The sequence below is a fragment of the Podarcis erhardii genome, assembly GCF_964252035.2.
Source record: "Podarcis erhardii genome assembly, chromosome: 5".
Taxonomy (NCBI): domain Eukaryota; kingdom Metazoa; phylum Chordata; class Lepidosauria; order Squamata; family Lacertidae; genus Podarcis; species Podarcis erhardii.
The window spans coordinates 48,542,332-48,554,191 of record NC_138509.1 but is presented as its reverse complement, the minus strand read 5'-3'; the positions used below and the strand labels follow the sequence as shown (position 1 = coordinate 48,554,191).

Below are 11,860 nucleotides of genomic sequence, written 5' to 3'. Positions count from 1 at the left end.
TCGATCCAAAGCCTGCAGTCCTAATAGCTTTCTCACAAAACTTCCGGGTTTCGTTTCTATAGCTTTTCAGGCGTGAGGTGGAAGTGATAGAGGAGCTGGTGTAAACCATTCAGATAAAGAAAGCAGCTTCTTTTGGATGCGTTTCACCCCGAAATTCAAAAATGGGGACCGGTGTTGTTGTTTTTAAGGGTGAAATTCAGGAGGTGCGATGATGATGAAGCAGAGAAGAAAAGAAATAAAAAATCAACTGGTGAAGACAGCCGAGAGAGGTTTAAGAACTTTTACAGGCTGCCTTTTGCATTGGTGATATTCAAAACATCATTGCCATCACCACCAGGGGCGGCCAGTTAGCTAACGGGTCCAAATAATTGGTTTCCTTCAAGAGTTCCTAAAGTTGGGCCACCACTACCCTCTCAAGCATTTTCTTCCAAAAGAGAGTAAATAGGAGGCAATTGTCAAATGCTTCTGTATCCAGGGTATTCTTTTCAGAAACAGTTGCACAACCTCCTCTTTAAAGGTAAAAGTAAAGGGACCCCTGACCATTAGGTCCAGTCGTGGCCGACTCTGGGGTTGCGGCGCTCATCTCGCTTTATTGGCCAAGAGAGCCGGCGTACAGCTTCCGGGTCATGTGGCCAGCAGGACTAAGCCGCTTCTGGCAAACCAGAGCAACGCACAGAAACGCTGTTTACCTTTCCACTGTTTACCTATTTATCTACTTGCACTTTGACGTGCTTTTGAACTGCTAGGTGGGCAGGAGCAGGGACCGAGCAACGGGAGCTCACCCCGTCACGGGGATTCAAACCACCAACCTTCTGATCGGCAAGTCCTAGGCTCTGTGGTTTAACCCACAGCACCACCCACATCCCTTCTTTAAAGGTAGCAGGCACTTAATGACATTCGCCACACTCTGGACCCACCAGTTCAACACATGCACAGAAACATACATCTGTTAGCTCAAATTAGCCACAACAGTAGTCCCTGTATCTCAAATGCTTGACATCTGATTTATTTATTGAAGTCAGTAGAGCTTACATCCTTTCTCATTTAAAATTCTGGTCTTGGTATTCATCCAAACAATAATTTATATGAGTGAAAGAGTCATGTGCCATGAATTCTTCTAAACATAAAACAACCAAAAAGCACCGTAATTAAAGCACAGACTGTGGAGTTATTAAGGCTACTACTGGAAATTCTAATGCCACAAATTATAAAAAGGCAGGGTGTTGTGTAAATCATACATCTGTGCTAGTATTCACTTTAAATCACCCACCTGCGCTGTAGCAGAGTGTGTGATACACAAAAGAACATTAGCAAACCAGACCACATTTTTCAACAAGGGGAAAATAGGAGAGTTGATCATGCCTATGGTGGTGCTGTTGCTACTGGTCAACGTGCTTATTTAGCACTCACTGCAGTCCATATAGGAAAATGAAAACTCTGATCCTAAACCTCCACTGCCTTGTGGCATCTTCAGAAGATGAAAAAGCTAAGGAGTAAACCCTACACAAATCTGGAGTAGAGTCCTTAAGATGGCTGGATGGTACACCTCCTTCTGGCAACTATAGCCAAGCTAGTGCCAAACGTATTGCTCTGCTTTTCTTTGGAACACATCAGTGGGGCTGAGAGGGGAACTTATTGTCTGGGCAGCCCAGAACCTCCATATACACTGCCCAGGCTTGTGCTCCAGAGAGGTCACTTCGGTGCTGATAACACAGTTTGTCTTCTGTCTTCACCCCTGGAGGTGCACTCCATTGTCTTTCAAGACAGACTGATGCTGTCGCCGCCGCCGCCACCAACATATCGTGTCTATTTGCCTTGCTTGGCAAAAACAAAACAAATAAAACAAAGGGAAAACTGAGTGGGGGAACAAATCCAGATGCCACAACTAAGGAAATGGTTCTACAAAATAAAAGGCAGTCATGCAGACAATGGTGTTAAACTGGAACTAGAATTGCTTCATTTGCAGCTGTGTCATATTGGTGCTTTATGGACAGGTTGTTGCTCAATGGCACAATACATATTCATGCAAAGAGTTCTAGGTTCAACCTCCTCCTCCACTTAGGAAAGATACCTGTTGGGAACCACTGCCAGTCAATATAGACAATGCTGATGTAGATGGACTAGTTGCATAAGATAGTTTCCTAACATCTTCTGAGAAATCGAAAAATAATAATGATTGGCTAGTAAGTGTATCAGAGCAGAGGAATGCTACCAGACTGACAGGGAGAGATTCAAAGGTGGACGAAGCAGGTGGGTGAAGCAGGGCCCCCCACCCCCACTTCTCCCCACTCCCTGCACTTCTGTAGTGAGCACCTTCCTCCGTCACATGCAACTGAGGGCAGGTCTCCCTTCCCCCCTGCCCCCTGCCCCCCACCCGCTCACCTCTTACCCCCTGCCTGTGTGCAATAAGTTTCTGCCTGTTCACTCGCTTCTCCTCCTTAACCCACCTGCCAACCACTTGCCTCTCCTACTGTTCAGACTAGCTGCCTGCCTGCCTGCCTTTTCCCACCTGGCTTGGCTTAGAAACACTTGAAAATGGTACCAAACCTAGGAGGAAATCTGGGAAAAGAGGGTGGTGCCCGGCTGGGGGAGGTGGCTGCCCAAGGAAGGGAGGAGAGGGGGAGGTGCCAACTTGTAGAAAATATTGAGGGGTCCAGCCCCCTTCAATATTTTATTGGAGAGGGCAAAGGGACCAAGGCGCCATAGAATTGGTGCCTATGTAAAAAAAAATGTGAATCTATTTAAGGATAATTATGAAAAATGTTGGATTGAAGTGAAAAAGGATTTAGAAATATGGACAAATTTGAAGTTATCATTGTTAGGCCGAATTGCTGTGATAAAAATGAATGTGCTGCCAAGGATGTTGTTTTTGTTTCAAACATTGCAAATTTTGGATAAGATGGATTGTTTCAAGAAGTGGCAGAAAGATATTTCCAGATTTGTTTGGCAGGGCAAGAAGCCTCGAATAAAATTTAAGATATTAACTGATGCTAAAGAAAGAGGTGCATTTGCCCTGCCAGACCTTAAACTGTATTGTGAATCAGCTGCTTTTTGCTGGCTGAGAGAATGGCTGCTTCTTGAAAACACTGACGTGTTAGATCTAGAAGGTTTCAATAATGCTTTTGGCTGGCATGCTTATTTGTGGTATGATAAGGTAAAAGTACACAAAGCTTTTAAAAATCATATTGTTAGAAAAGCGCTGTTTAATGTTTGGATAAGATATAAGGATTTGTTAGAAAAGAAAACCCCAAGATGGTTGTCACCAATGGAAGCGAAGGCACAGAAAAAACTCAATATGGAGGCCAAATGGCCGAAATATTGAGAAATTTTGGAACAAGATGGAGACAGAATAAAATTGCAGAGTTTTGAGAAATTGAAAGATAAAGTGCGAGATTGGCTCCATTATTGTCAAATAATGGAGGCATACAATTTGGACAAAAAGTTGGCTTCCAGGTGGAAAAATCAAAATTGGAAACAGAATTGTTAGATACAAAAATTAAGAATTTGTCAAGAATGTATAACTTGCTGTTGAAATGGAACACTCAAGATGAAATGGTGAAAGCTGATATGATTAAATGGGCACAAGATGTTGGACATAACATAATGATGGCTGACTGGGAACAGTTATGGACCACAGGTATGAAATTTACGGCATGTAATGCCCTAAGAGAAAACTTAATGAAAATGATTTATAGATGTTACATGACACCAGTCAAGCTTGCAAAAATTTACCATTTGCCCGATAATAAATGTTGGAAATGTAATGAGATTGAAGGTACATTCTTTCACCTTTGGTGGACATGCCCAAGGATTAAGACATTCTGGGAGATGATTTATAACGTAATGAAAAAGGTATTCAAATATACCTTCCTGAAGAAACCAGAGGCCTTTCTCCTGGGCATGGTTGGCCAATTGCTGCCAAAGAAGGATAGAACATTTTTTATGTATGCAACAACAGCGGCAAGAATACTCATTGCGAAGTATTGGAAGACACAAGATTTACCCACCCGGGAAGAATGGCAGATGAAGTTGATGGACTATATGGAACTGGCGGAAATGACTGGCAGAATCCGAGACCAGGGAGAAGAGTCGGTGGAAGAAGATTGGAAAAAGCTTAAAGATTATTTACGGAAATATTGTAAAATTAATGAATGTTAGAAAAATGTTGGAATGAAGTTATATGGCTTTAGTAGAAATGTTATAAGGAATTAAGTATAAATAGATTAATAGATTAATAGAGTATTAAAAGAAAAAATAAGGTTAGAATGTGTTAAGATAATTATAGGATAGAAAACAGAGGAAGATGGAAAGGAATTGCTGAAACAATTAACAGAAGTGGAATACAAAAAGGGAGGTGTGAGGAGGTCGCGGAAATAAGTGAATGAAAGATAAGATACTGAAATTATTTGAAGTGTGTCAGGGAACTGCCATCGGAGCCAGAGGCGGAGGGAAGGCTCCAGAGGGATGCCGGAGAGGGTCCCAGCAGGGAGAGAGGCAGCCCATCTGGTGGGGAAGGGAATCAGCGTAGCACCAGTGGAGAAGGGGGGGCAGATGGGGGAATCGGAGAGAAGGCTCCTGGACTCCTCACTGGAGACCAGCGGGGAGAGCACGGGTCCTCCGCTGCCCACACCCTCCCTGCGCAGAAGACTTCTGCGCAGGGAGAGTAGGAGGCGACTGCGCGTCAAAGAACTTCTATGCTGGAAGAAGTTCAAGAAACGCCCACTGACGGATTCTGCCAGCGATTGAGACAGCCACGGATGGGTGGCTGTCCGGACAGAAAGGGTTCACCCAGGTGACTCAGCCAGGTGTGGTGACGACTTACGCACGAGCAACCCCCTAGAACCATTACAATGTGTTTTTAAACTGTTTTTGTTTTGTTCTGTTAGTTTAATGTGTTAGTGTTATGTAGTGTTTTTGTTTTTGTATTGTATTGTATTGTTCTTCTTTTTGTAGTGTTTAAATTGTTGGAAAATTAATAAATATTATTATAGAATTGGTGCCTATGGTCCAGATAGGGTGGAGCTGGGCCATCAGTCAAAACTGATGGAAGGCACTCCACACCACTGAGGCTATCTGAGCCTCAAGTGACAGCAAAGGATTCTGGAGTACCCCAAGCTACGTACCTCAACAAGCCACCTCCCATCCATCCAGTCTAGGGAACCACCCACTAACAATGCCTGGAGGTAGCCTTAATAGTCTGGAGGTAACCTTCGTTGTTCTTGTAAAACTTCTGATTCTTTCTGTCTCATTCACAGTAGTTATCCAACCCACAAGCCTGGTAAGCAGAGTGCTTCTGAAGCATGGCTGCTCAGTCTCCTCTCTCCACCATTATATGTTCCTCTGAAATCGTATGAGAATTTTGACCATTCTGACCCATCCATCTTTCCCCTTTCTTTCTTTCTTTCTTTCTTTCTTTCTTGGGGAAACCTTTTAATGATAAGAGCTGTTGGGCAGTGGAACAGATTCCCTCGGAAGGTGGTGGAATTCTCCTTCTTTTTTTTCTTTTTAAAAAATAATATTTATTACTTTTAGAACTTACAAAAAGGAAAAAGAAGAAAAAAGACAAAAAGAAAAAAACAACAAAAAAGGAAAAAACAATACAATACAATATATAATATAAACAATACAAAGCACAACATTAACCTAAACACAACAAAACAAAAACAATTTAAAAACATACATTGTACCATTTCAGTAGTCTATCTTTCATACCCTTGTTTCATCGACCTCCTCTCACCTCCCTTTTTGTATTCCACTTCTATTAATTGTTTCAGCAATTCCTTTCCATCTTTCTCTATTTTCTGTCATATAAATATCTTAACTTATTTTTACCCTTATTTTCCATTAATACTATAATGCTTATTTATGCTTAACTCCTTATAACATTTCAACTAAAGCCATAAGATTTCATTCCAACATTTTTCTAACACTCAGTAATTTTACAATATTTCTATTTCTGGAAAAAAAAACTTTAAAACTTTTTCCAATCTTCTTCCACCATCTCTTCTCCCTGGTCTCGGATACTGCCAGTCATTCGAATTCCATAGTCCATCAACCTGGTGATCTTCTGTCTGAGGCTCTTCACTCTTTTCCAAGTCCCTTCTGTAGGTCTTCTTCATACTTATACATGCACTTTACTTTGTCTTCTACTGATCTTGTTCTTATTTTCCTTCCTTTGATACTGAAGAGCAGATCTCGGGGAAGCTCCAACCTAGCAATGCTTTTATTCCTTCTCGACAGGTCAACCAAATCTCCATGGTTAAATCTAAAATCCATAAGGTATTTCAGGACATGTTTCAAAATTCCTCCAAATCCAAAGGCCCCCACAGCTCCAATCTCCTCATGACCCAAGTCCAAATCCCAAAAGTCAGTAAATCCCTGCATGAAGGGATCTGTCCAACTTTCCTTCTCCAATCCAGGCAGGGCTCCGATCCTCAAAATCTGACTTTTTCTAAAATCAATCATAAAAGGCCTCAACTTATAGTCCTCAATGTGCCTCTGTAAGGCTGGGACTCCCACTTGTATTACTTTAGGCTCAACAACAGCAACTTTCTCCTTCGCCTTCTCAACAATTTGCCCTGTCAAAGTAGATTCCTGTATCAGATCCTGAATAATTTCTGTATTGATAACCACTTTTTGTCCCAAGTTAGTCACTTTTTGTCCCAAGTTATCAATTTTAGTAGTCATGACATCTGTCTTCTTGTGGAGTTGTTCCAACAAGTGACTTATCTTGCATAATGCAATCACTAAAGCTTCTTCTGTCGACATTCTCAAATAGTCCAAGGTCAATCCCTGATTCTCACAGTCTCTTATCTTGCAGCTGGTTCCCCCAGCTCAGCTCTTATAACAGTTTCAAAAGCTCCCTCTAGAGGGAAACAGTTTCTATTTGTGTCAATCCTTTTAAGCACAGTTCAAACAGTAAATATAGTTTCAATTTTCAGTTACTTTTCCTCCTTTTTAAACGCAGAAGAGGACAATGGAAACAATATATTTCTCTTATTTAGCTAACTGTCAAGATACGTTCTATTCACAGCCAATGAACTTCAAAACGTCAATCTTACTGGCAGAACCCTTTCCAGGTTGAGAGCAGTGGTGATTTAATTTTCAACACTCTCTCCTGCAGGCTTGCGCGATCCAAAATTTCCCCCCTCTCCTGCTTCCAAGGGGGGTTTAATAGTTTTAATCGATGGAAGTTTAATCCTTTGCAGAAAACTTTCCAAGACCTTAGCTTGCAGCGTCTTTGCTTCAATCTATTTACAAAAGGGGAAGACGGACTTCCTGTTTAAAACCTTCCCATTTCAGTGCCAAATTAAGACATTTATAGATCCAATTTTCCGTTCTACTCACGGGTAGTTGTTTAAAATTGAATTGTCCACAGGAAAAAGTCAGCGCTCTCCAGCAACAGCAATGCGGCTTCACTCCGTGAAAGAAGCAATCAATTCAAAGCACCACGCCACTCACCCCACATCGCTCCGGATCCCCGAAACCGGGTCTCCCCGCGAGTAGGGGAGGCGCAAAAGGTGCCAGCCGAATCCCAGGTTCACAGGCTTCTCCTGCCTGTGATTTTTAGTGGGTCCCCGCCTTCGCCGTGGCGGCCAGACCCTATTTCCACGGAGTAAATGCCTCCCGATCAGAGGAATTCCACCATTGCCAGAGGCGCTAACCCGGAAGTCCTTTCCCCTCTGTTTCTTGTTCCACAAAGAAATGTTGATAATCTGAGAGAAAAAAAAAAGTTTTGATATCAAAAGGAAACACAGTTGAGTTCATTTTACTTGTTATATTATTAGAAACTTGACAAAATCAGGTAATTTGGTCAGATATATTCTGGATTTCTTTAAAACTTCACACTAAACAATTTCTCTCTTGTCAGCGGGTTGACTGGAACAGTGCTTGGTGACTTCACAGTTAGATAGAAATAAATGTTATTTGGAATTTACATATGCACTTATTTGCATAAAGGCGACAAATTATATAATCCTGATGTTAAAATGTATATTTAAGATTAATTAACTAAATAATCACTCATCACTAGATGCTCTTGACAGTAGGTGGCAAGGAATGAATCCAAAGTTCCTTTCACTCAAAAATCTGGGGGGGAAATATTAATTTTCTTCATTTTAGATAGTGTTTTGGAAATAAGTTGAAATAATCAAGGACAGAGTTCTTGTTTAAACATAGTTTGAAGAACTTATTGTATTAGTAGATTACAGTCATTGTGTTAGTATAGTATCTACCCTGTATTCATTTTTGTGAACATAATGGGAAATTGTCTAGCGTGATGGTGTGCGTGTTAAAAAAAAAACCCTGCTGAAAACGAATACTAATGATTTTAGAAAGAGATGCAAAGACAATAAAATGACCTTTAAAATGTTACTGCCCTTTTACTATGTCACTTACTTTTTAGACATTTGTATTAATCCTTTGAAACAATAACTTTCAAATCAACATTTAATAGATAGATAAAGAGGCTTTATGCTTTTGGGGAAAGTGAAGTTTCTGCAATGTAATGGGATTCTAAAATCATTTAGGTCATAGGGAGTACTGTTAAATGCAAAAATTGCACAACACAAAACACAGTATAATTATAGCCATATGCCAAGACTGGTTACGCTGGTAATAAGATCCATTCCTTGGTTTGTCAGTGCTATTCCACAAATTGCAGTGCAGACCTTGAGGAAGATCAGACGATGACCAAGTAAGTAGCCACCATTTTCATCACTGTACTGTCGGGGATCTTCATATTTCATTCCCTGTGTTGCTAGCAATGAAAGCTTTTCCATTCATTTAGCAACTTTTCTCTCCCTCTGCCAAAACACACCCCATATTGGCAGCAGGAACAGATCACAGCCAAAATGCCTGCACAGTAGTGGGATATCAGCAAAGGCTTGCCACTAGTACATATGCAGCAGCCCAGATGTTTTGGGGGACCACAGGATTTAAGCATATACTGTGGAGGCTGTCTATTAGTGTAAATGGGGCAGTGCCCCACCAGCCTCAGCCTCATACCTCATACCATGTGATGAAATCTGGGTGGGTATTTCAGCAAACAATTCTTTGATGCTGTTTTCGTGGGTGAATTATGGACGAACAAGAGGGGGTTACATTTTTGCTTTGCTTTTCCTACCAAAAAGGCATTGGTAGAGCCCTTCTTACTATGGTATACCCAGAACTCTTTTTTAATTTCTGCATTATACATATATAACAGTCATTGAACCCTTCCCACTTTGTTTAGCTCTCTGTGTCTTGATTTGGAATAGGATTAGCTAATGCAAGTTATCCCAACCCAACCCCAAACTAGAAAATAACTTTTTTTCCTGAGCTCAATCTGAAATTTATCATGCCCTCAATCATATTCACATAATAGACTGTGCACTTTTAGGGTAATAAAGTGCATTTCTCATTTTGAAATCTGCTATTTCCATTCAGTTTCACCTTCACTAAAGCCCCCTAACCAATGGTCCTGGGGTCTAAGGCTATCTAAGAAAATAATTTGTCAAATCAAATCCAAACACTTCACAATACAATCCTGACCAACTAGGATGTGGATCAGGTATTAAAGAAGGGACTGAGTTCTTTGATTTGATCTGGCAACCTCAACTCTTGGGTCTTTAAAACATGCAACATGGCTGTGCCATTGATAAAGTAAACTTTGCAAAACAATTAAGATAAAAGTGGTCCATCTGAACAGTTAGGAAGGTGAGCTGATGTCTTTCAAACAGACCTCAAAGGAGAAGCCAACATTGGAATATGCAGAATAGGACAAAAAAAAAAAAAAAGGCAGCTGTTAAACACTGATTCCGACTATTCTGCTTCCAAGCATGTCAGTGGGCAGCATCTTGACGTTGTTGCTTCTGCCATGCTTTTAGGATGTTATCCTCATTAATGCAAAAATGGCTGTCCTTTCATCGCAGGTCAAGTAGTAAAGGCAGGGGAAGGGGAATCCAAGGTCAAGGGGAGGAGTCGAAATTTCCATTTGGATTTCCACAAGTTGGCAAGTGTGTCTCCCGAGCTCAGAGCAACGTTTTCCCATGCTATGAAGCCAGAGGTCACGTGATTTTGGAATGTGTATCCAAAGATAATGCTACCTTCAGAAGACTCTACTTACAGGTAAGTAACTCTCCTTTAAAGGAGGTATCTTTGTGTGGCAGACTGTTTATGGGAGCAATTTGAATTGAACTTTAAATGAAAAAGGCATATCTCTGTAAGTGGTAATAATTTTAGTCATCTCGCTGTGGCTAGGGGTTGTGGAATTCATTAGCACAGATTAACATATAAAGTGGGTGAGATATCTAATAGCAAACGTAGAGGTTTAGGGACCTTAATTCATCACTGAATGAACAGCGTGTACAGTATTAGGGACTATGAAATTTTTAATTTACACAAAGTGTCCAAGAATATAGGGAATAAATTTAAACCCAAAACAGATAATGGAGCTGTGCCCTGCCTCGCTGGCAAGTTGAATTGTTTTTACACTGAGTGAAGAAAGCTAATTATCCCAAGCACAAGGAGACTGCTAAAAATAATAAGATTATAAAGAATAATTTGCTGATATAATTACAACAAAATTGGGTACACACAATCGTCAGATACATGTATTGCTTGACCTGGGCGAGAAAGTGAAATAAATCCTTCCTCTATAGCCTTCGTAAATTTGTTTTTATCATCTCAAAGTGGTGTTTGCATAGGCAACACAATTTGCATGTGTAATGTGGCTGTACAAATTGACAACAAGTAAATTATTCAAGGAAATAGGCTGGTCGCGGGTCTGAACTATCTCCACAAAGCCTATTCATTTTGAAGAATCACTGAGACGTGAAGCTCATACATCAACCATTTTCTGACAATCCTCAGACTTATTGTCTCCTAAAATGTCATTATGGCTATTATTTATGAAGCTAATTCATTTATTAATATATATTTAACTCTGACTTGTCATGCACCTTAGCAGGCTTTCTGTGCACTGCATATTTTTGAATAGATGAAAGAGTTTTGCATGCTTTAATGATTACTCTAAGCTGCTATAGATTTATAGAATGCAGCTTTATTATCTACTTGCATTAATACCTTTTCATAACTTTCCCCCCTTAAGGCCATCAAATATAAATGGCAAATGACATATCCAAAAGATTGTGTAAAAAGAGATTTTCTTGGAGTTTGCTAGATGTTAGAACAAAATGGGTTAGACGACTGTTTAAAGCTGAGCTCATTTTTATGAGTATATAACAATTATATTAGATCTCTCCCCACTGCAACATATTTCCCCTAAAAGAAAACTCAGACAAATAGAGGTATTTGCATTATTTTAAATTCCTTTCATCTAGAAAAAAAATCTGTAGCTTATCCCAACAGGAACAGCACCATGTAGAGGTGAATGTGAGGCTGAGCATACACCTTTCCTGAGGAACAAGTCCAATATATTTCACAAAAGTACATTGGCCATGGCTGAGGATGGGCAAATATGCAAATTTCAGTTTTTCAGGGTTTCTACTTTTTTTTCAATCTTAGGTTTAGTTCTCCACATTTCCACATCAGTTTGCAAATATGTATTTCTGAAGTCTTCATGAAAGCACACAGGTATCCTAGTGTGAATTTCTCCTTAAATGCACATTTGTATGCAATTTTGCCTAATATACACATTTCTAGAAAGCAATTGGCCCTTAATGCAATGCATTTTTGTATGCTGATGTCACTAATATGTGACTTTCTCTGCACAAATTTCACTGGTACATGCATTTTTGTACACACATTACTTGGCTGGAGCACTGCATTGCAAAAATTGGAGAAGTGCGAATTTTGAAAGATGGTTGTGTTTCAAGTTTTGCATGGTTTCTGAAAGTGCAAATTAGGTAAGTTTGAATGA

The 11,860-nt window shown here is 40.2% G+C and overlaps 1 long non-coding RNA gene across 1 annotated transcript; it reads left to right on the top strand.

Moving 5' to 3' along the window:
* Positions 1 to 160: 160 nt before the first annotated feature.
* Positions 161 to 10,036, top strand: LOC309342869. The gene is made up of 3 exons (XR_014157027.1): positions 161 to 517; positions 8,643 to 8,695; positions 9,912 to 10,036. It is a non-coding gene; the product is annotated as an uncharacterized lncRNA (long non-coding RNA).
* Positions 10,037 to 11,860: the final 1,824 nt, after the last annotated feature.